The sequence below is a fragment of the Mobula hypostoma genome, chromosome 8 (assembly GCF_963921235.1).
Source record: "Mobula hypostoma chromosome 8, sMobHyp1.1, whole genome shotgun sequence".
NCBI classification, from domain to species: Eukaryota; Metazoa; Chordata; class Chondrichthyes; order Myliobatiformes; family Myliobatidae; genus Mobula; species Mobula hypostoma.
Window position 1 is genome coordinate 123,248,073 of NC_086104.1, and position 21,391 is coordinate 123,269,463.

The window sequence follows — 21,391 nt, forward strand, 5'->3', positions numbered from 1 at the left end:
GGAGTGGAGGGAGCTTCACTCTGTGTCTGACCCCTGGAGTGTGTGATGGGACAAAGTGGAGGGAGCTTCACTCTCTGTTTGACCCTGGGTATGTGTGATGGGATGGTGTGGAAGGAGTTTCACCTTATGTCTGACCCAGGAAGTGCGTGTGATGGGACGGAGTGGAGGGAGCCTCACTCTCTGACCCCGGGAGTGTGTGATGGGAAAGTGTCGAGCAAGGGTTCCCAAGCTTTGTTTCCGCCCTGGACCCTTTCCATCAAACGAGGACCCATCGCAATAAGCGACCCCAGGCTGGTGTAGAGGGAGCCCCACTCTGGGAATGCGTCACGGGCCCGAGGGTGTGGAGGGAGATTCGATCGGGGGACGGGGAGGAGGAGCGGCTCCCATCAGCTGTCTGGGTTGCCACGTGACCGGTCTGCTCGGGGAGGAAGTCGGGCTGAGCAGCCGCTCTCGACTGCTTCCTGCCGAGACTTCACCAAACTTTGCTGTCAGCTAGATTGAGCGGCGGGACCAAAGGTAAGCTGGCGGTTTTCCAGCTCCTCTTTCCTCGGCCGTGGGACCTGTGCGAGCGAGTGGAGGGAGGGGGGAAGCGACGGAGGGACAGAGGGACAGAAAGAAGCAAGCGGGAGGAGTGTGAGTAAATTGTGCTCTCACCCTCTCTCCCCCTCTTCTGTCAGAGGGAGCCGCTCTGTGACAGGAAGTGTGCGCCGACTGCCTGAAGTCTTTGCCGTTTTCTGCCACAGTGGGATTGTTTAACCTGCGCCGGAGGCCGGAAGGTGAATCCTATGTTTAGACCCGACTGTATCTGCAGTTCCGCAGCCCGCAGTCCAGCAGTTTGAAGCCGTGGGTCGGGAAAGTCAGAGAGGGGAGAGAAAGAGGGAGGGTGGGCGGAGAGATAGGCGTAAGAAAGTGGAGGGCGAGCAAGTGACGGCGAGGGAGAGTGACTGTGAGGTGGAGGGAAGCAGAATGAAAGGTGGTGAGAAGGCAGACAGAGTGAGGTGGTGTGGGCGGAGGGAGAGTGAGGGTGGAGGGAGAGAGTGAGGGAAAGAGGTGGGGAGAAAGTGGGGTGTGGGCAGAGGAAGAGAGAGAGGGAAATGTGGTGAGGGTGGAGGGAGAAAGTGAGGTGGTGTGGGCACGGAAGATTGAGGGAAAGAGGTGGTGAGGGTGGAGGGAGTGAGAGATGGAGAGATGGTGTAGGCTGAGGGAGAAAGTGAGACGATGCAGTGAGATGTAGGGGGGGAGAGGTAAAGGGGAGAGAGGGAGGCAGAGAGAGGGAGGGAGAGATGGAGAGAGGCAGGGCGAGATGGGGAGTGATGGCGAGACAAAGGCTGAGGGGGTGAGAGGCAGAGTGGGGAGGAATGAGAGGGAGAGAGGCGGGGCGGGAGAGGGAGGGAGAGAGGGGGAGAGAGAGAAAGGTGGGGCGAGGGAGAGATGGCGAGAGAGAGGGTGAGGGGGCGAGAGGCAGAGAGGGAGAGGTGGTGAGAGGCAGAGAAGGGGCAAGGTGGAGTGAGGGGGAGAGGCAGAGAGAGAGGACAAGAGGCGGGGTGAGAGGGTGAGGTGGCGAGAGGTGGTGAGTGGGGGCGAGAGGGGGCGTGGTGGCAAGAGGCAGAGTGGGGGGGTGGAGAGAGGGAGAGAGGCGGGGTGGGAGAGGGAGGGGGAGAGAGAGAAAGGTGGGGCGAGGGAGAGATGGCGAGAGAGAGGGTGAGGTGGCGAGAGGTGGTGAGTGGGGGCGAGAGGGGGCGTGGTGGCAAGAGGCAGTGTGGGGAGGTGGAGAGAGGGAGAGAGGCGGGGTGGGAGACGGAGGGAGAGGGGGAGAGAGAGAAAGGTGGGGCGAGGGAGAGATGGCGAGAGAGAGGGTGAGGGGATGAGGGGCAGAGGGGGAGAGGTTGTGAGAGGCAGAGAGGGGATGAGGCAGAGAGAGAGGGCAAGAGGCGGGGTGAGAGAGGGCGAGGGGGCGAGAGGGGGCGTGGTGGCAAGAGGCAGAGTGGGGAGACGGAGAGAGGGGTCAAGGCGGTGAGAGGGAGAATGAGGGGGAGAGTGGCAAGACGGCAGGAGGTGGAGGGAGGGGGTGGAGGGTGAGAGGCGAGGGAGAGGGGGCAAGATGATGAGAGGTGGAGAGAGAGGGGAGAGATGGCGAGAGGCGGAGGGAGGGGGTCAGAGGGCGATAGGCAGTGAGCTGAGGTGAGTTCCAGAGAGGGAAGGAGTTGAAGGTGGGGAGGGCTGGAGACAGAGAGAGAAAGAGACATATGGTTAAAGGCAGAGAGAGAGAGGGGTAGAGTCATGAGAGACAGAGAGAGAAATGGTTGGAGGAAGAGGGTGAGAAGATTGGTGAGCGACAAAGAAAGATGGTGCGGTGTGGAGAGGGAGAAGGATGTTGAGGCACGGAGGGAGAGCTGGAGACAGTGAGGGAGAGAGATGAGAGGCAGAGGGAGGTGAGAGTAAGGGGGAGAGAGAGGTAAGAGTTGGAGGGATGTGGTGAGTGGAAAAGGAGAGGCAACATTGCAGTGGGTAGTGCTGCTGCTTTTCATCTCTGGACATATGGGTTCGATCCTGGTGTGTGTCTGTGGGGGTCGATGGATGGAGGGAAAAAGCACTTCCTTCCCGACTCCATCCTAAGTCTGTTCTCCCAAACCTTGAGGTTATGTACCCCAAGAAATTATAACCTAGGAATGTAAATATGGTGAACTCCAGGACTAGTTCAGATGAAGGGTCTTGACCTGAAATATCTGTTGTCCATTTTCCTCCTCAGATGCCTCCTGACTCAGAGTTTTTCCAGCATCTTGTGTGTGTCACTCTGGATTGCAGCAACTTGTTCTCTCTCCACTGAACTTTTCTTTTTCTGAGTTGTTCCTTCTAATTCAGGTTTTAGATTCTAGTAAGTCTGTTTTTGGAGATGTTCTGGAAAAATGATCAAGTTTGAACTTCAGGTGACAATAATTAAAACTAACAGGTTGGATGTAGGGAAGGTGTTTCCCGCTGGAAGGGTCTCAGAATATAAGGGGCCGTCATTCTGGACAGACCTGAGGAGGAATTTTTTCGTCAGTAGGGTGAGGATTCACTGGAATTCTTCATGCCTGTGGAGGCAGGTTTCGTTCCCCAAGTTGACTTGTAACAGAAGTGGAGGTTTCTGTACATTGTGGGAGTCGAGGAAGTGGGGTATAGGATGGCGAGGAGGTGATGGGGTAGAAAGTCTGTCATGTTCTGGGTGAAAGAGACAGCTGGTCTCAAAGGGTACAGGACACAATAACCCTCACTGTGGGACAGGTCTGGGACTTGCACACTGACCCTCATTGGGATACAGGTCACCCACTCAGACACTCACAGGGGACAGGTCTCTCTCACATCTACCGCTACCGAGGGACGTGTCTGTGTCTACCTCTCCCTCGCCTCCGCTTTGGTACCCATTACAGCAGAACTGGTTTCCGGGCTGATGTGGCTGTGCGACTCATCCTCTGATCTACAGTCTCTGCGCAGGCAGCAAGCTGGCATGTATCTACACGCACTGCAAAACTGTGTCAAATGCTGCACTTACAAACCGTATGAAGTTACTGATGTTGTTAAGTTCCTATACGCTATCATTTAGTTGGATGTTGATCTGGTGTCCAGTATAATTCACTAGGAGCATGTTGGAAGGTGTTTCTGTGTCTTCATGTGTCAGTGTCTCCCTGCCTGTGTGTTTACACGTAACCCTACAGCTCAGCATTGGCCCTTTGGCCCACGATCTTCTGTCAAACTCTTGACCTACTCCACTATCATTCTAACACTTCCCTCCTACGTATGCTCTATTTTTCTATCCAAGAGTCTCTTAAATGTCCCAATCTGCCCTGGAAATCTATTCCAGACATGTACAACACTTTGTGGGGAAAAGAAACATAAACATTTCTCCCCCCCCTATATTTTCCTCCAATCACCTTAAAATTATGCCCTCTCGTATTAATTGTTTCTGCCCTGGGAAAGGTGCTGCCTGTCCACTCTATCTATGTCTCTTATCATCTTTTATACCTCTGTCAAGACACCTCTCGTCCTCCGTTGCTCCAAAGAGAAAAGCACCAGCTCGCTCAAACTTTATAGTGTGTGCAAACTTTATAATGTGAGCAAATTTTATTGTAATGCATGTGCATCAGAGCAAGAGTGATTGCATGTGACTGTAAGTTTGTGTGGATGTCTGAGGCCGTTTCCCTGTATGTTTGCATGATTTGATGTGTCTTTATGCCAGTGTATCTATAGGTGTAACTATGTAGGTGTGATTTTTGCCTGTGAATAGATTTTCAAAAGTGAATGTGTGATGTGTGTGTGACCTGCTCCCTCAGTGAAGAGGGGTGCATCTCAATATCCATGAGAGATGGGGAGGAGCAGTGAGGGAGACAGGAAGGAGAGAGAAGGGAGAGAGGAGAGAGAAGAGTGAGAGGTGAGGGGGGAAGGAAGGGAGAGACACAGGAAGGGAAAAAGCAAGGAGGTGGAAAGGACGAGAGTAGGAGAGGAGGGTAGAGAGGGAGTGAGTGGGAGAGAGATGAGGAAAGAAAGGGGCAGAGAGGGGAACGGAGAAGAGAAAGGGGAGGAGGGGTATAGGTGCAGGGAGAGCATGACAGAAGTGGAAGGAGAGAGAGAATGGGAAAGAAAGGGGGGGGGGTAGGGAGAGAGAGCCAAGAAGGGAGATGGGGAGAGACAGAGTGAGAGAGAGAGAGAGAAAAAGGGAGATACAGAAAGGGCTAGACAATAAAGACTGGGAGAAAGATGGGGAAAGAGACACAGAGGGAAGGAGAGAGGAGGGAGTGGGGAGAGGTGGAAGCAAGGTCTCATCGTTGAGGGGAGCCTCTCCCAGGATCTGTCCCCAGATCAGTCTGCGAGGCAGAGGCTGGCACTGTGTCGAGACGAGCTCTGCAGAGATGCTGCAGGTTTCCGGCCTCACTTTTGATGTGAGAGAGTGTGTGACTGCAGGAAGTGGAGATCACTTGAGGTGCAGAGGGTGGGGGAGGGGTGACAGCAGAGGTCAATGAGGATGGGGAGGAGAGGTTACATGTCAGGGAGCAGAACGAGACGATAACCTGGAGGTGCAGAGATCTGTGTGGGGGAGGAGGTGGGCTCCCCTCTCTGTCTACTCCTGCTTTCCCCCCCCATAACATCCAAGCTGAAAAATGCATCCAGTTCCTCACTAACTGAGCTCAGAATCTCAGCTTCCCACAGCCCCTGGGACAGAGATCCCCAAGGGTCACACACCAAAAGCATGATGGTGCCTCTCTCCACAGATGCTGTCCGACCTGCTGAGTATTTTGTGATTTGTTTATTGTCATACCAGAAGCAGGTTTAATATCACATACACAGAAGTAAAAGTTTGTGTTTTGCGCCAGCAATACAGTGCAAGGACATACAATTACTGTAGATTTTAAAACTAAATCGTGTGCAAGAAAGGAATAATGAGGTAATGCTCCATGGACTTGCGTAAGCCCATCATCCCTGCTGGGGCCCAGGCCACCGACAGCCGCTTGCCAGAGCCCTCTGTCTGGGCCAGCCTTTCAAGTTGTCCCCGGATGTAGTCCACCTTCTCTTTCCTCAGCCAGAGATGAGGTCCGGTGCTGGTGTGGCTGTAGCACTGGACTTTTACGGGATGGGGTTGCCAGCCCCGTGCCCAACCCATCTCCTTTCACAGCCGGGCTTGGGACAGTTCATCCACTGTTCAGAAATCTGCTGGCAGAGGGGAAGAAGCTGTTCTTGAATAATTGAATTAGGGTGTTCCGGTTCCTGCATCTCCTCCCCGATGGTCGTAATGAGAAGAGGGCGTGTCTGGGAAGGTGAGGGTCCTTGCTCTATTCCTGAGGCATTGCCACAACAGTAGGGAGGGTTTTGCCCCTGATGGAGCTGGCTGAGTCGACAACCTTCAGCATCCTTTTGTGATCTGTGCATTGGAACCTCCACAACAGGCGGTGATGCAGCCATTCAGAATGCTCTCCTCTGTACACCTGTAAAAATTTTTAAGAGCATTTGATGACACACTGAATACTTGTCCCAGGATACGGTGAAAAGCTTTAGCCTGTGTACCATCCAGACAGATCATTCGTCAAGATAGTACCAAGGGAAAGCAGATCGCAGAATGAAGTGTAACAGTTACAGAGAAAGTGCAGGGCAGGAAGACAAAGAAGTGCAAGGGCCACAATGAAGTAGGTTGGGAGATCAAGAGTCCATCTTTTAGTGTATGAGAGTTCGGTTCAAGAGTCTGCTAACAGTAGGATAGAAGACGTCTTTGAGCCTGGTGGTAATGTGCTTTCAGGCTTTTAGTCATAGTCATACTTTATTGATCCCGGGGGAAATTGGTTATACCACCTGATGGGAGAGAAGAGGGAATGTCTGGGGTCTTTGATTATTTTGGCTACTTTCCTGAGGCTGTGGGAAGTGTAGAGAGTCCATGGAGGGGAGGCTGGGTGAGGTTTGGATTCAAAGAATTTGAGTCCACTGTATGATCTAAAACTGTGACCTACTTCTTTAAAAAAAAATCCCCCTCCCCAAGAAAACAAAGTTTCAAAGGATATTGCCCATAATGGAGAGAGGTTGAGCAGATTGGGACTTTATTCATTGGAGTATGGAAGACTAAGAGGTGACCTTATAGAGTGTATAAAATCATGAGGGGCGTAGACAGGGTGAATGTGCACAGTCTTTTCCCCTGGGGTTAGGGAATCAAGAACTACAGGGTGCAGTCTTAAGGTGAGAGGGAAGAGATTTAACAGAAACTTGAGGGGCAACTTTTTCTACTTTTGGACCCTTTTGGAATTTTGTATGTTTTGATGAGATTCCTTCCCATCCTTTGAAGATCCAGTGGACTTCACACTCCTTATGTGGTTAATCTGCCAGACCTCTTCTCCCATTCCTCAGGCCTGTACGATGCGTTGGGGAGGTTTACGAGGTCTCCATCCAGTCTTTGGCAGTCTCTGGACAACAGAGATCGGAGGCCCCTGACATGTGATTGGGAAAAGAAGGGAGGGGAGAGAGGAATGGGTGGGGTGCTGAGGATCGGGGTGGGGGCGTCTAAAGAGTGGGGAGATAAGAGGAGAATGGGGAGAGAAGGGGCAAGGAAAGTGGGAGGTTGAAAGGGAAGAGAAAAAAGATAAAGGGTGAGAATGAGAGAGGGGGAGATGGCAGGAGAGAGAGTGCAGGAGGGAGAGATGATGTGAAAAGGGAAGAAGAGTATGAGAGGGGAAATGGGCATTGTGAAAGAGGGGGAGGTGAGACACATGCATCCAGATAGAAGACAGTAAAGATGGAGTGAGACACAGTCATGAAGAGAGGAAAAAGGCAATCAAAAAGACAGAGATGGGGAGAGAAAGAGAGAGAGGAACAGAGAAAGACAACCGAGCATAGGAATATGAAGAGATGTTTAGGAGTCGAAAGTCAGAGGGGGAAAGAGGGAGAGTCAGCATACAGAGGTGGGGAGGGAGACGAGGAAAGGAAGGTCAGACAAAGGCAGAGATGGTGAGGCACTGTCAGTGGGGTGTGGGAGAGCGAGAACTGGTTGGATAGCAATGAGACGGGGAGTGGCGGAGTTTGTGGTGGCTGGCAAGTGAGTGCTGGGTGCGCTTAAAGATCCTGTCGTCTCTGCAAGGGCCTGACAGACAAAAGGGAGGCCTTGCACAGCCCTGAGTGGGGCAGTGGAGCAAAGCACATGGTGCAGTACTAGCGGCCAGGCAGTAAGAGTGGTGAGGCTTTGCTGCAAAGAACCCAGTAAGCTAATCACATAACTGCAGACCTCACCCTGAGCGAGCGGGATATGAAAGTCAGCAGCATTAAAATAGCCCTAGCCTAAACAACAAACAGGAAATGGGAGCTCTGTTAATGCAACGGAAAATGGTTTATTACAAGTCAGCTTGTTTGGAGTTCCAGAACGAGACTGTTTCGATTAGTGCATCCAGGAATCCATTATCAAGGACCCCCACCATCCAGGCCAGGCTCACTTCTCACTGCTGCCTCAGGAAGGAGGTTCAGGAGCCTCAGGCCTCACACCACCAGGTTCAGGAACAGTTATTACCCCTCAACCATCAGGCTCCTGAACTTCACTCACCTCAACACTGAACTATTTCCACAGCTTTTTAAGGACTCTACAACTCGTGTTTCCAATTTTTATTGAATATTTATTATTATTTTTTGTTTTTCTATTTGCACATTGTTGTCTTTTAAACATTGGCTGTTTGTCATTTCTGTCGTGTACAGTTTTTCACTGATCCTATTGTGTTTTTTTATTTACTATGAATGTGCGCATGAAAATGAATCTTAGGGGACAGATGTATTTTGATAATAAATTTTATTTTAAACTTTGTGGGGGGAATTCCTGTGACACAGGCATCCAAGATGGCCCTAGTGTTACTACACTGAGGCAGGGATTAGGGTTTTGCCGGTTGGTTGGAGAACCAAATGGTTGAAGGGAAGTAGCTGTTCCTGAACCTGGGGGTGTGGGACTTCAGGCTTCTGTATCTCCTGCCCCACGGGAGCCGTGAGAAGATGGCATGGCCCTTTGCCGCCTTGAGTCAGTACCTCCTGGTGGGAAGGGATGTATTGAATTGAGCCCACTACTCTGTACAGCTTCTTAAATTGCCGTACCAGACCCTGATGGAACCAGACAGGTCATTTTCAAACTAGAAGTTTGTTAAGAGTGTTTGGTGACAACCGGAACCTCCTTACACTTGTAAGACACTGGCTTTAGAACAAAGATTAGTGTCACAAGTGGCATAGCAGTTAGTGTGGCGCCCATCTCTGGTAACAGGTAGTGGTTAGCGCGATGCTGTTACAGCTCGGGGCATTGGAGTTCGGAGTTCAGGTTCGTTGCCCTCTGTAAGGAGTATGTACATCCTCCCTGTGGAAGGTGTGGGTTTCCTCCGGGTGCTCTGGTTTCCTCCCACAGTCCAAAGACGTACCGGTTAGTAGGTTAATTGGCCATTGTAGATTGCCCCGTGATTAGGCTCAGGTTAAATCGGTGGGTTGGTGGGCGGATTGGTTTGAGGGGTTGGAATGCCTGTTTGGCACTGCATCTCTAAATAAACAAGCAAAATGAGGAATATCTTTAGGGAGTGTGTGGTGAATCTTTGGCGTGCGTTGTCACAGAGAGTTGTGGAGGACGAGTCACTGGGTGTGTTTAAGGCAGAGGGTGAAAAGTCTTTGGTAAGGAGGTTAAGGGTTATGAGGAGTAGGCAGAAGCTTAGGGTTGGAAAAAGAGTTCAGTGAGGGTTGAAAGGGGAGCAGACTGGATGAGCTGAATGGCCGAATTTGCTGAAGTATCCTATGACCTTGGGTCTTTTTGCGGGACTTTGTCTCTGACCACATGTGGTTTCCTCCTCCATAATCTGGTTTCCTTCCACATCCCAATAGCGTGCTGGTGGGGGATCAGGTCCAAGTTGCATTCATTGTCAGATGCACAAGTCGATGTGCAAGGAAAGACATTCTTGCAGCAGGATCACAGGCACTTTGAAGCAGATAACCAGCACTGGGTACAAATCATACCCATTTTTTACAAGAAAGCACACAATTAAACCAAGAAAAAGTCCACTGTAGTGCAACATGGTCCTCGTGTTGCTATACTGAGGCAGTGATTAGTGCTGGTTGGTTCAAGAATCAAATGGTTGAAGGGAAGTAGCTGTACCTGAACCCAGTGGTGTGGGACTTCAGGCTTCTGTACCTCCTGCCAGTGGGAGCTGTGAGAAGATGGCATGGCCCGGATGGTGGGGATCCTTGTTGAATGTTGCCTTCTTGGTTCAAAAAACGGGTGGCTGAAGGGGATAGCTGTCCTGAACCTCATGTAGATGGTACTGTGCTGAAGATGCAATGGTAAAGAACACTGTGAGAAAGTATAACTTGTTCCTCTACCGAAGTCTTTACCTTTAGAGACACAACCTTCACAAGTAAGTTCTAAATTAAATGTAAATGATAGAACTGCTTTGGCTGCCATCGATACTCACTCCCTTACTCTAGACATGTTATAAGGGATTGGGGGGTCGAGTGAGAAGATAGGTTGTATGGGTACAGAGGGACAGTGGGACGGATAGCTTTGCTCCTCTGGGAGATGGCATTCGCCCAGTGGGCTGAATGGCCTCTTTCTGTGTCCATATAAGGTACAGGCCCCACAACCAATATTACACAGCATCCCACAACCAGTGAGAGACTGCGTCAGGACTTGAGGGACTAGGTAACAGGGAGAGGTTGCATACAGGCTGTAACTTTATTCCTTGAGTGTAGGAGACTGAGGAGTGATGTTATGGAGATAAATAAAACCGTGAGGGGTGTATACAGGGTGAATGCACACAGTCTTTTTCCCAGGACTGGGAAATCAAGAATTAGAGGACAAAGGTTTAAGGTGCAAGGGGAAAACTTAATACAAAGTTGAGGGCAAAGATTCTTTTGAGGAAGTTACCAAAAGGCTACATGAGGGCTGGATAGTGGATGTTGTCTATTTGTATGTTCGCAAGGTCTTCAAGGTCCAGAGTGGCAGGCTGGTCTGGGTCCCATGCAATCCAGGAAGGGCATCCTGACTGGCTGTATCACTGCCTGGTTTGGGAACTGTACCTCCCTTAATTGCAGGACACTGCGGAGAGTGGTGCACGCAGCCCAGCACGTCTGTAGTTCTGAACTTCCCATGATTCAGGACATTTACAAGGACAGGTGTGTAAAAAGGGCCCGTAGGATCGTCACCCCAACCACAATCTATTTCAGCTGCTACCATCTGGGAAATGGTACCGCAGCATAAAAGCCAGGACCAACAGGCTCCGGGACAGCTTCTTCCACCAGGCCATCAGACTGATTAACCCACGCTGATTTGAGTGTACTCTATATTACATTGACTGTCCGATTTATTATAAATTATTATATAAATTACTATGATTGCACATTTAGACGGAGACGTAACGTAAAGAATTTTACTCCTCATGTATGTGAAGGATGTCAATTCAATTCAGTTCTGTTGGATTAAAATTCGCTTGGAGGTAGAAAGCAAAAGGTGGTGGTTGAAGGTTGTTTCTCAGAATGGAGGTGGTGACTAGTGATGTACCATGTGGGTGGTTATTGGAGCCCTTGGTATTTGGATGTGGATGCACAGGCTTGATGGGTCAGTTTGTGCATGACATGAAATTACGTGATGTTGCTAGCGAAGAAGGTTTTTGTAAATTACAGAGGGATGTTGATCAGTTAGGGAAGTGGGCCCAGGAATGGCGAATGGACTTCATTATGGATAAATGTGAGGTGATGTGTTTTGGAAAGTCAAACCAGTGTAGAACTTGTATTGTGAACAGTAGTGTACTAGGGAGTGTAATGGGTCAAAGGACGTAGGAAAACAGGTACATAATTCATTGAAAGCATGGTCAAAAGTAGACAAGTTGAAACGGCTGGCCTTCATCAGTCAGGCACTGACTATAGGAGTTGGGAATTATGTTGCAGTTGTAGTCGTTGGTGAGGCCACACTTGGGGCACTTTTGGTCACCCTGATAGAAGATGTGGGTAAATTGGGAAGGTTGAAGACAAGGTGGCCCCACTGGCCCAATGGATTGCTGACGTAAAAGACAAGGCCAGCATGGATTAGACAGGCTGAAGGGCCTGTTTCTGTGCTGGGATGTCGGCAGGACTAGAAGGCTTGGGTTTTAGTGAGGGTGGTCAGGCTGGGTCCGTATTCCTTGGATGGGTGACCTTATACAAGTGCTTAAAATTCTGAAAGGCATAGATAACGTGGATGGTAGCCGTCTTTTCCCTAGAGTTGGGGAGTTCAAAACTGGGGGGTGGTGGGAAGGCTGCGCAGCAAAGGTTTAGCGTGAGAGGAAAAAGGACAACTTTTTCACTCGGAGTGTCATGGATATAAGGCTCGGGTTGCCAGAGAACGTGGTTAAGGCAGGTTTAATGATGACTTGTAACATAATAACAGGATCGCAGATAGGAAAGGTTTGGATGGACAGAGAGCAAACTCGGGCAAATGGGATGGGACTGGCTTGGAGGAGAATTTTGGATGGCTTGGACCGGATAGCCGAGGGGCCTGTTCCACGTTGTATGACTCTGGGATTCTGTAGGGAAGGGAGAGACTTCCTGACCACAGTTCCACAGACTGAAGGTCTGCAGCATGGTTTCATTGTCGTTTAGTAGGGAACAAATCATGGTGGCTGATTAGCCATCTTGCCTTTTTGAGATGATGTCAAACAAGTGAACAAATTCAAATATCTTGGCAGCCTAATAACAAGTAACGGCAAGTGCGACACAGATATCAAATACAGAATAGCAATGGCGAAAGAAGCTTTCCAAAAAATGAAGACCATATTAACAGACAGAAAGATGAGCACGTACACTAAAAACAGAATACTACAGTGCTACATTTATTCTATCCTGACTTATGGAAGTGAATGCTGGACCATTTCTCCAGCAATGGAAAAGAGACTAGAAGCAGCTGAATTATGGTTCTACAGGAGAATGTTAAAAATATCATGGACCACACACACATCAAATGAAGAAGTTCTCAGAAGAGCCCAAGCAGTTCGATCACTCATACCAGCAATAAGAGAAAGACAACTCAGATTCCTAGGACACATCATGCAGAAAGATGAACTAGAAAAACTCATACTCTCTGGAAAGATTGAGGGGGGTAAACCTAGAGGAAGACCTTGGCTTATGTACATCAAAAGCATAGCCAGATGGCGACACATCGAGGAAATGGAAGTCATCCAAAGAACAAAGGATAGATCTGTATGGAAAATCATGGTCACCAAAGTCCACATCAGATATGGTACCTAGACAGACAGTGGTGGGGGCGGGGGGAATCTAGGGAATACTTGCGTGGTCACGGAGAGAATGACCACAGTGAGACTTTCTCTCTCACTAGCATGCTCAGTCAGGGCAGAAGCCAAGGCTAGTATGGAGTAAATGGGTCAAAAGACCTGTTTATTTGCTTATTTACTAAGATGCGCACAGAATAGGCCCTTTTGGCCTATCGAATTGCGCCCCACCCCCCGCCAACCCCTGATTTAACCCTAGCCTAATCACAGCACAATTTACAATGACCAGTTAACCTGCCAACTGGTACGTCTTTGGACTGTGGTGGGGGGAACTGGAGCACCCAGAGAAAGCCCCCCTCACCGCTCCTTGGGGATGACATGCAGACTCTTTAGAGATGACGTTGGAATTGAACTCTGAACTCTGCCCTGAGCTGTAATAGTGTCACGTTAACTGCCACACTACCGTGGTGCCTGTGCTGTAGTACTCTATGACTCTAGAATCCTGACAGATGCCTCGGCCCGAACCTTTCCTAGTGAGGTGGCTGTTCTGTCCCGTGAACCCAGTTCAGTTTTGGTGCTGCCAGACTAGATGACGGGGCAAGATCTCTGCATAGGGTCCCACACCTACTCCTACCCGCGACTCCCAAATTTCAAGATGCTGCTGGCTGTGATGTTACTAACAAGCCAGGTTCCAGTTTATGGTAGTTATACATACCCAGGTATAACCAACCTGAAAATTAGTTTTGTTTTGCAGCAGCGGTACTGTATGTTACAAACATGAGTTAAATTACATAAAATATTCATAATTTACACAACAAAATAAACATAGCACCCTTACCGTCAAAGTCAAGTTTATTGTCAGATGCACAAGTCCATGTGTGCACAGGGGCAATGAAAAACTTACTTACAGAAGTATCACAGGCACACAGAGACACAACATTCATAAGGAAAGCAGAAAGTAAACATTAATTCTGCATAATTATACAAGGAAAGATACAATTATTGCAAAATAAAATCCATTGTGGTCTGGTGTTGCTATACTGAGGTAGTGATCAGGCTTCTGCCATTTTGCCTCAAGAACCAAATGGTTGAAGGGAAGTAGCTGTTCTGATTGTGTGGGACTTGAGGCTTCTGTATCTCCTGCCCATTCAGAGTTGCAAGAAGGTGGCCTGTTTGGTGGGGATTGTTGATGAATGATGTTTAGGCAGCATCTCCTGTAGATACTACCGATGGTGTTGGCGCGTGGCCAAGTGGTTAAGGTGTCAGTCCAGTTCAAGCCTCAGCTGAGGCAGCGTGTTGTGTCCTTGAGCAAGGCACTTAACCACATATTGCTCTGCGACGACACCAGTGCCAAGCTGTATCGGCCCTAGTGCCCTTCCCTTGGACAACAGCGGTGGCGTGGAGAGGGGAGACTTGCAGCATGGGCAACTGCCGGTCTTCCATACAACCTTGCCCAGGCCTCCACCCTGGAAACCTTCCAAGGCACAAATCCATGGTCTCACGAGACTAACGGATGCCTATGTGGAGGGATGTGCCTGTGATGTACACTACTCTCTGCAGCTTCTTACTTTACTGCCCATTCGAATTGCTGCATCAGACCATGATGCAGCCAATCAGAACTCTTTCAACAGGACATCTGCAGAAGTTTGCTAGAGTTTGCAGAATCTGCAGAAGTTTGCTAGAGTGTCAGGGACAAGCTGAGCCTCCTCAGCCTGTCATGGTAAAGTCAAGAAGCTGGTGTGCCTTCGTTGGTTAAGTTGAGAGAAAGTAAAAGAAATAGAGTCTGAGGTAGTGTTTGGGCTTTTCAGGTGGGATCAAGAACATGATGGCTGTGGGGAAGAAGCTGCTGTTGAACCCTGAGCCGTGGGTCGTCAGGTTCCTGCACCTCCTGTCCGATGGCAGCATCCTGAAGAGGGCAAGGCCCAGATGCTGTGTAACTCTGGTGATGGATATCTCGTTCATGAGACATTGCCTTTTGTAGGTGTTCCTCTGGTGGGGAGAAATGGAACTGGCCGAGTCCCACCGCTCTCTGCAGCATCTTGTGCGTTGGAGCCTCCATCACCATGTGGTGATGCATCCATTCAGGATGATCTCCACCGGGTGTTTTACCTATTTATTTATTTATTGAGATACAATGTGGAGGAGGCCCTTCCAGGCCTTTGAGCTGCGCCACCCAGCAACCCCTTAATTTAACCCTAGCCTAATCACGGGACAGGTTACAATGACCAACTAACCTACAACTGGTATGTCTTTGGACTGTGGGAGAAAACCGGGGAACCTGGAGGAGAGTCCACGTGGTCACAGGGAGAACGTACAAACACCTTGCAGACGGCAGCAGGAAATGAACCCAGGTTGCTGGTACTGTAAAGCGTTTGTGCTAACCAGAGGTGTCCTAAAAAAATATGCACAGTATTCTGATGGGGTTTGGCAGAGGAAAGTTGAGGTTGATGCACTCCTTTGGTTAGAGATTCCATAAATGCAACAGGTCAGGACATTCCAGAAATTCAGAGTTCAATTCCAGTGCCGTCTGTAAAGAGTTTGTATCTTGTCCTGGGATTAGGCTAGTGTTTTTAAAAAGATGGGTTGCTAGGCAACGGGGCTTATTGGGCTGGAAGGGGCCTGTTCTGTACTGTATCTCACAAAAATCAAACTTAAAAATGTGTCAAAGCAAGGAGACGGCTTTTGGGACAGATGGGTAGAAAAATTCATGGAGTCAGATTCAGCTTTATTATTGCAGACATATGGCATGAAATTTGTACAAGAAAAAAACAATACAAGACAATGGCTATAGGATTGACTTCAATAGCTCAAAACTACTGTTCCACGCCAATGGCTTTTGGGACTGCCTGGTGAAGGAAGCCATTAAAATAAAACTAGAGGAAAAGTATTTTTAGAAACAGAAAAACCTACAGCACAATACTTCGGCCCACAAAGCTGTGCTGAACATGTCCCTACCTTAGAACTACCTAGGCTTTACCCATAGCCTTCTATTTTTCTAAGCCATCCAGGAGTCTCTTAAAAGACCCTATCGTTTCCGCCTCCACCACTGCTGCCGGCAGCCCATTCCATGCATCCACCACTCTGCATTAAAAAAAAATCTTGTCCCTGATATCTCCTCTGTACCTACTTCCAAGCACCTTAAAGCTATGCCCTCTCATACTAGCCATTTCAGCCCCGGGGAAACGGCTCTGACTATCCACACAATCAATGCTTTTCAATATCTTGTACACCTCTATCAGGTCACCTTTCATCCTCCGTTGCTCCAAGGAAAAAAGGCCGAGTTCACTCAGCCTACTCTCATAAGGCATGCTTCCCAATTCAGGCAACATCCTTGTAAATCTCCTCTGCACCCTTTCTATGGTTTCCACATCCTTCCTGTAGTGAGGCGACCAGAATTGAGCACAGTACTCCAAGTGGGGTCTGACCAGGGTCCTACATAGCTGCAATATTACCTCTCGGTTCTTAAACTCAATCCCATGGTTGATGAAGGCCAATGCACCGTATGCCTTCTTAACCACAGAGTCAATCTGCTAGTAGCTTTGAGTATCCTATGGACTCTGACTCCAAGATCCCTCTGATCCTCCACACTGCCAAGAGTCTTACCATTAATGCTATATTCTGCCATCATATTTGACCTACCAAAATGAACCACCTCACGCTTATCTGGGTTGAACTCCATCTGCCACTTCCCAGCCCAGTTTTGTATCCTATCAATGTCCCATTGTATTCTCTGACAGCCCTCCACACTATCCACAACATTCCCAACCTTTGTGTCATCAGCAAATTTATTAACGCATCCATCCACTTCTTTATCCAGGTAATTTATAAAAATCGCAAAGAGTAGGGGTCCCACAACAGATCCCTGAGGCACACCGATTTTAATAAAGACTCAGCTCTCACTCTATGCAAGAACTAGAATTCAACCGTAAGCAAGGTGGGAGAGTGGAAACCTGATCGGATGAGGACAAACCAATCAGGAGAGATGAATGAGAGGGGTATAAATACCACCGGACTAGATGTGCTCGGGCATCATCCCTGATGAAGATGGCAGATTTTGTCATCAAAGCGTCGGTTAAAATCGCTATCTGTATCTGGTTGGAAGCCCGAGAAGAGTTTGTTATTACAAGACAAAAGTTAGTGTAAATTACAAAAGCAAATGGTGCAAAGGAGGGATAATCAGGAGGTGACAATGAGTTCATGGATTGTTCGGAAATCTCATGGCAAAGGAGAGGAAGCTTCTCCTGAACCACTGAGTGTGGATCTTCAGGCTCATATACCTCATCCGTGATGGTAGGAATGAGAAATGGGCACGTTCCTGATGGTGACGGGTCTTAATGATGGATGCTGCCTTCCTGAGGCGCTGTCCATTAAAGATGTCCTTGATGGTGGAGAGATGGTCAGAAGAGTCATATCGTAGAGGCTGCTGAATCTTTGCAAGTTTGTACCTAAGAGATTCACACACCAGATACACAGTGGCTTTAGCAACTTTAGATTTTCAAGGGATCAAGGGAATTGGGGAGAGAGCAGGGTATAACTGTGATGAGCCTTGACTGTATTGATCAGGAGAGCAAGTTACTAGCCTTTACTTTTTTCTTACTGAAGAGGAGCAGAATTACCCCATTTGGCTCATCGAGTCTGCTCCACTATTCATTCATGGCTCATTTATTTTCCTTCTCCACCCCATTCCCCTGCCTTCTCCCTGTAACCTTTGACGCACTGAACTATCAACCTCCACTTTAAATAAACCCAATGACAATGACTTGGCCTCCAGAGCCACATGTGGCAATGAATTTCACAGGATCACCTCTCTTTGGCTAAAGAAATTCTCCTGATCTTTGTTCTAAAGGGACACCTCTCCACTCTAAGACTGTGAACTCCCCACTCCAGCAGCCAAAGCCTCCAACCACTGGAAATATTCACTTCTTCTAGGACACTCAATATTCTGCAGCATTTGGCAAAACCACATAAATCTATTGTTGTAGTGGGGGGTGGTAGTATCAATGGAGGGGGTACAGACGCACAGGTCAGACCCTTTGGCTCACGATGTTGTACCGACCTTCTTTATACCATTGCCTCATTGGTGCAAGACCACAGAGGAGTAATGTATCGAATTCTGATTACCGCAATACAGGAAGGATATGACGAATTCTGGAGAGGCTGTGAAGGAGGTGGGAGGGGGTGTGTAGGAGGATGGTTTCGCGGCAATAAGTACAGTGACTAACCAAGGTGGGATTGTGTACTGGAACCAGAGGGGGTGGCAGGGTTTAATTAAGGGTCATGGGCAAGATGATTCCTGTTCACCTCGAGGGATGAGGTAATTGGTTTGTTATTGCCACGAGATAGAGGTTAAAATAAGCCTTTATCTTGCATGCTATCTAGACATTTCATCACATCAGTGCATTGAGGAAGTATGAGGGAAAAGAAATAACAATGCAGAATAAAGTGCAACAACTACAGAGAAAGTGCAGTGCAGGTAAACAATAAAGTGCAAGGGCCACAATAGGGTATGTTGAGAGATCAGGAAGTCTTTATTGTGCGAGAGGTCCTATCAAAGCCCTGTTAACAGCGAGTAAACGCTGTCTTTGAGCCTGGATGTATGTGCTTTCAGGTTTATATACTTTCTGGCTGATTTGGTGGGGGGAGGGGGAGAAGAGCGAATGGGTGGGAGGGGTCTTTGATTATGCTGGCTGATTTACCAAAGTGTAGACAGAGTCCATGGAATGGGAGGCTGAGCTGTGCCCACAACTCTCTGCGGGTCACGGGCAGAGCGGTTGCCATACCAAGCCTTGATGCATCTGGGTAGGATACTTTCTGTGGTGCATCGGTAAAAATTGGTGAGAGTTGACAGGGCCATTCTAAATGTCTTTAGCCTCAATGGCGTAAAGGCACTGGTTAGCTTTCTTGGGTGTGGTGTCCATGTGATTGGACCACGAAAAACTATTGTTGATGTCCACACCTGGGAAGTTGAAGCTCTCAATCCTCTTGACCTCAGCATTATTGACGTAGACAGGAGCATGTGCACCCCCATCCCCCACACCCCACCACCTCCTGAAGTCAATGAGCAGCTCTCTGGTTTTGCTGATACTGAGGGAAAGGATTTTGTCTTGACACCATGCTACTGTACTCGGTCTCATTCCTGTACTCCTTGGTGTTGTCTGGGATATAGAGAAAGGAAGCTGGATGGCAAACCACAAGGGGTCAGGGATTTCGAGGGGCTTGAGTAATCACAAAGGGCTGAATAGTGTGTCTGAACCAGCATTTGAGAAGTTTAAACAACAGCTTGACTTTGTATCCTTTCTATCCACTCGTCACCTCTCCTACCACGTCCTGCTACTCAATGCACCTTTTTTTTTAACTAGAAATAACAAAAATATCCCATTGTACAGTAGTACAAAGGGGCCATAGTGTTGCTATACCGAGATGTCTGTGCAGGTTGGTTCAAGAACCGAATAGTTGAAGCTGTTCCTGAACCTGGTCGCGTGGGACTTCAGTCATCTTTACCTCCTGCCTGATGGAAGCTGTGAGAAGATAGCATGGCCCAGATGGTAGGGATGTTTGAATGTTGCCACCTTGAGGTGGCACCTCCTGTAGATCCCACTGATGGTGGGGAGGGATGTTTCTGTGATGTATTGGGCTGAGTTTACTACTCTCTGCAGGGTCTTGCGTTCCTGTGTATTCCAACTGCTGTACCAGACCATGATGCAATCAGTCATGAAACTTTCAACAGGACATCTGTAGACATTTGTTAGAGTGTTTAGTGACAAGCTGAACTTTCTTAACCTCCTGAGAAAGTAAAGACGCTGGCGCACTTTCCTTGTGATTACATCTGTGTGTGGGTCCCAGGATAGATCACTCGAGATGTTAATGTTCAGTATGTGTTTGAGTGCTCATTGACGTGCCAATCCTTCTTAACCTCCTAAGAAAGGATTAATGCCAATAGACATGACTGGCATAGACTTGTTGGACCAAATGGCCTAGTCCTTTGCCATATAAGAATGCAGCAGGCATAAACAGGACAGAATGACCTTCTTCCTGCTAAACTTCCAGATTATCTTGGGTGTTGGTGTAGGCTGAAACCAGTGTTAAAGTCTGAGGAAGTTTGAGAACAAGTCGCTCACTTCCATGCTTCTGGGCCTTAAGGCAGAAGCAGAATCAGGTTTATTATCACTGGCCTGTGATGCGAAATTGTTGCTTTGTAGAAGCAGTAGACAGAACAAGACATGTAAAAAAAACTATAAATTAAATTACTATGTTACAATAAAAAATAAAAAGGACGAGAGGAATCGTGAGGAGGGTTCGTAGACCGTTCAGAAACCTGATGGCAGAGGAGAAGAAGCAACTTCTAACATGTCAAATGTGGGTCTTCAGGCTCCTGTACCTCGCCCCTGATGTTAGTAATGAGAAGAGGCATGTCGCAGATGATGAGGGTCCTTAAAGATGGAGGCACTGCCTCTTGACAATGTCCTTGACGGGGAAAGTTCAAAAGCAAATTTGTAATCAAAGTACGTAAATGTCACCATAAATTATCTTCAGATTCATTTTCTTGCAGGCATTTATAGGAAAATAACTATAGAATTTATGAAAAACTATAAACAAAGACTGACAATCAATATACTTAAGAAGACAAATCAGGCAAATAATAAAGGAATAAATAAATAAATCTGAGAAAATGAGTTGTAGAGTCTTTGACAGTGAGTTATAGATTGTGGAGTCAGTTCGGTGTTGAGTTTTCCACATTGGTTCAGGAGCCTGATGGTTCTAGGGTAATAACTGTTCCTGAACCTTTTGGGCTCCTGTACCTCCTTCCCACTGGCAGTAGCAAGAAGGGTGAATGACCTGGATGAGGGGGGGGTGGTCCTTGATGATGGATGCTGTTTTCTTGTGATGGCATTCCTTGCAAATGTGCTCAATGATGTGGAGGGCGTTTCCTGTAATGGACTGGGCTGTATCCACCACTTTTTAAAAGACTTTTCCATTCCTGGACATTGGTGTTTCCATGCCAGGCCATGTTGCAACCAGTCAGGATACTCTCCACTCTGCATCTATGGAAGTTTGTCAAAGTTTCAGATGGCATGCTGAACCTTCACAAACTTCTAAGGAAGTAGAAGTGCTGTCGTGTCTTTTCTGATGGCAATTGCGTGCTGGTCCCAGCAAATCCTCTGAAATGATAATGCTGAGGAATTTAAAGCTACTGCCCTTCTTCACCTCTGATCCCTTAACGAGGACTGGGTCATGGACCTCTGTCTTCTTCCTCCTTTAGTCAATAATCAGTTGTTTGGTCTTGCTGCTGATGAGAGGTTGTCATGGTACTATTCAACTAGATTTTCAATCTCCGTCCGATATGCCAATTGTGCCTTAGGTGGACCTGGCTGAGCCTATAACCCTCCGCAGCCCCTTTTGATCTTGTTTCTTGGAGCCTCCATACCCAGGTGATGATGCAGCCAGTCAGAATGCTTTTGACGGCTCATCCGTTGAAATTTGCCAGAATCGTTGTTGACTGGCAAATCTCCTTAATCTCCTAATGAAATATAGCCACTGGCGTGCCCTCTTTGTGCTTGCAACAGTCTGTTGGGTTCTGAGTATATCATCGGAGATGTTGACACCTAGGAACTTGAAGCTGCTCACCCTCTCAACCACTGAACCCTCGATGAGGATGCTATGTGTTTCCC

The 21,391-nt window shown here is 48.2% G+C and overlaps 1 protein-coding gene across 3 annotated transcripts in view; it reads left to right on the forward strand.

Moving 5' to 3' along the window:
- Nucleotides 1-402: 402 nt before the first annotated feature.
- Nucleotides 403-21,391, forward strand: part of arhgef1b (Rho guanine nucleotide exchange factor (GEF) 1b) — a 130,893-nt gene continuing 109,904 nt past the window's right edge. For 2 of the 3 annotated variants that reach the window (XM_063056708.1, XM_063056710.1), the window contains exon 1: nt 403-516. The gene's annotated coding sequence lies outside the window, so the exon portion shown is untranslated. The other variant, XM_063056709.1, reaches the window with a different exon arrangement.